This window comes from Choristoneura fumiferana, chromosome 16 (assembly GCF_025370935.1).
Source record: "Choristoneura fumiferana chromosome 16, NRCan_CFum_1, whole genome shotgun sequence".
In the NCBI taxonomy this organism is placed as follows: Eukaryota; Metazoa; Arthropoda; class Insecta; order Lepidoptera; family Tortricidae; genus Choristoneura; species Choristoneura fumiferana.
In genome coordinates this window covers 16546766-16549903 of record NC_133487.1, presented here as the reverse complement: position 1 = coordinate 16549903, position 3138 = coordinate 16546766, and positions in this window count along the sequence as shown.

Below are 3138 nucleotides of genomic sequence, written 5' to 3'. Positions count from 1 at the left end.
AATTTTTATGATGGACATATTGACGGAGGTGGTACACGAAATGGGGTTCCACTATGTAACATGTGAGTACGAGAGCAAAAAAGACATCATTGAACTAGCGCAAGTACTTGACTGCCCTGTTATTAGCTACGACATCGAATTCTGCTTCTCAGGAGTCCAGTATATCCCAAGTAATGAGCTCAAATACAGCGAAAGAGACAACACTATTAAATGCCGCTATTTCTTGTTGGAAAAATACATGGATAAGTATAAATACACTGCGGAAAAATTGGCTTTATTCATAGTGCTAACAGACGAAAACATATTTCCTGAAAACTTCTTCTTGAGATTTTTCGAACGCATTAACGCACCTGTAACTTGGTACAAAAGAAATTCGCGGTTGCTGTATTGGCTGTCAAAAAATGACAGAGAAAAAGCTTTGAAAATTGTTTCCCAGTTTGTAAATGCTGAGGAAATGAAAAAGTTTGTAGAAGAGGTGGACAAAGCTCAGGTAATGATAGGGAGGCGTGAGACAGGTGGGATAGGAGCCGCCTATTTGCTGGACCGCGCAACCGTCGCCGTGGCTCGCAACGATCCTAAATGGTTTCCCAAAGGAGTCGCCGCTAATCACGTTCCCAAAACCTATATCAACCTCCATCGGTTTAAACAGTTCTATAGCCCTGTATCTCAAGATCCAGTACTAGTTGACCCGATGTTCTTGTCATTGGAAATTGTAAAGTACGCATACGACCTGCTCACCAATTTCCAAAAACGGCTTCATGTTTGAATACGACATAAATGATGAAAGAGAATCTATGATCGTGTCTCAGAAATATTCAATTCGGAAGCCGGAGTACGAAGCGAGCATTTGCGTGTTCGAGAACGGTTGGGCGAGGTGCGCGAACTCGGCTTATTCCAGCATTTCCTTAAGGAGTCAGTGCGGTTAGTGCACCTGGAACCCCTGAATAAGCTCCCGGAGGACGCTCAGCTTCTCATGATAGCCTGGTCTACTTCTCCCGCAAGAAGCAAGTCGACACGAGCACAGAGGCGGTTTGTGGTGTTGCTCTCATACACAACTTTAAGCCTCGTGCGTGAAAAAGAGGCATGAATCTTCCGAAGCCTCCATTCCCCTCCAAACCAATTCTCGACTCTACAACGGACAAGAGCACCGTGACTGACGTCGACTGCAGTATTGCAGTGGCTATCATAGAGGAATATCTAACAGTTTCGGACGTTGATAACGAGGACATTTTATATGATACACTGCAGCCATTAAAAGAATTTCAGTATTGTCTGCATCAGTTAAATTGCTTGAACTTGTTGTGTGGTGCTCCATTTACACGGACGGTGTACAGCCGCACTTACGCCGCTTCTATGGTGTTTCGGCTGCGCCTGGCAGTGGGTTCCGGGGGTTGGAAACCGTTCTTCGACAAGCTCTTGGGTCCTGCGTCAACCGTCTATGCTTTTCTGAACGGTCTCATCGAAGTTTACGAGACACTATTAGAGTTGAACTAAGAATTACGCAAGTTAGTTCTAAAAAAAATGTGGCTCTATCCATCATAAATTTGGCCAGTGTCTTGCCTGGTGTATATTTTTTTCATTTTTTTATTTGTTTTATTTTTTCTAAAATGAAACCTAATTATTTAGATACAACAACAACAACTTTTTATTTTATAATTTAATATTTTTTATATTTTGTTATTTTACGTAGTTTATTTGCTTTGACATAGGTAATACAAAATACTGAATCAAATCCTAAAAACACGACACTAATTAAATTCATGTAAGTTAGCAAAAATCGCACAAAAAGAACATAAAAAAACCTAATCACTTTTAATATAAGACAGTGATTAAGTAAAAATAATGGCATATATTACAAAAAAAACTTGATTACGTTGCTTCTAATGAGCCTAAAAAGTTACTGCATAAATAATAGATACTTACACTTGAAATCACTTCAAATAATAATTCTCTGATGAGGATGCGTTTATTATTGTAACCGTCGAACATGTTTAATTATTTATTTTTATTTAACTAATTATATTTAAGGAAGAACCCTTAAAACATTGCATGTTTTGCCTGTTTTCCTTTGAGCTAATGAATAAGTTTATTGAATAATTTATTTTACCTGACTGAAGAGATAATTTAAATGCGTAAAGTTAAACTAAGAGTTATTTTAATTTTAATTTTGCTAGGTAAGTATTTAATTTCTTCTTTTTTATAGGATGTAATATTTTTGTGTAATTTCTTCTTTGTTAATTTATTGAATCAGGCGTTACTTTGAAACGCGTCAGTGTATTGTGGTGGTGTTAATACTCTTAGGGTTGTGTATTTGTGTGTCGTGTGGAGGAGACTGCATGAACAAGCATATTTTGCATAAACTTAGCTATCATAAGGTCGCGGGTGAGCAAAGAAATTATTTTAGTTCATTTTCTTCTTTGTTATTATGTTAGTTTGAATTTTATTGATAAGTGTTTATTATTACTTAAATTTAGTACAGAATTAGCTAGTTTCGTAAAAAAAGCCTAGGTAATTAATTAGTATGTCAGTTTGATTATTAGAAAATATTGGTCACGTATTTTTTCTTTTGTCAATTAAACAAAAACTGGCCAAGAGCATGTCGGACACGCCCAAAATAGGGTTCCGTAGCCATTACGAAAATTTGTAATAATTTTCTAAGGATTTCGTATTTTATATATGGAATTCCAAGTTTAGGTATATTTTAACCTTAGGCTGCTATTTACTCTTAAACGACTAATAATTCTCAAGCAAACAGCCGTTATAGTTTTCCTTGTAAGATTGATATACTTACTACCATCCTGTTTTTTTTTTTCAAATTTTCCACCCACCGGTTTAGATTTTAAGGGGGGGGGGTCACTCGATTTTAATGAAAATTTGCACTTTAAAGTTAAATATTTCGCAAACAAATCACTGAAAGAAAATTGTCTGAGCAAACCCGTAATAGATTTTAAAAGACTATCCAACAATACCCCACACATAGGGTGGATGAGAAAAAAAACACCCCACTTTACGTTATGGACCTCCCACCCTAAAAAAATTGTTCTGAATTTTTATTGCACATTTTGTCGGCATAGTTATTAATTAATATATATTCGTGCAAAATTACAGCTTTCTAGCATTGATAGTCCTGAGCAAAGC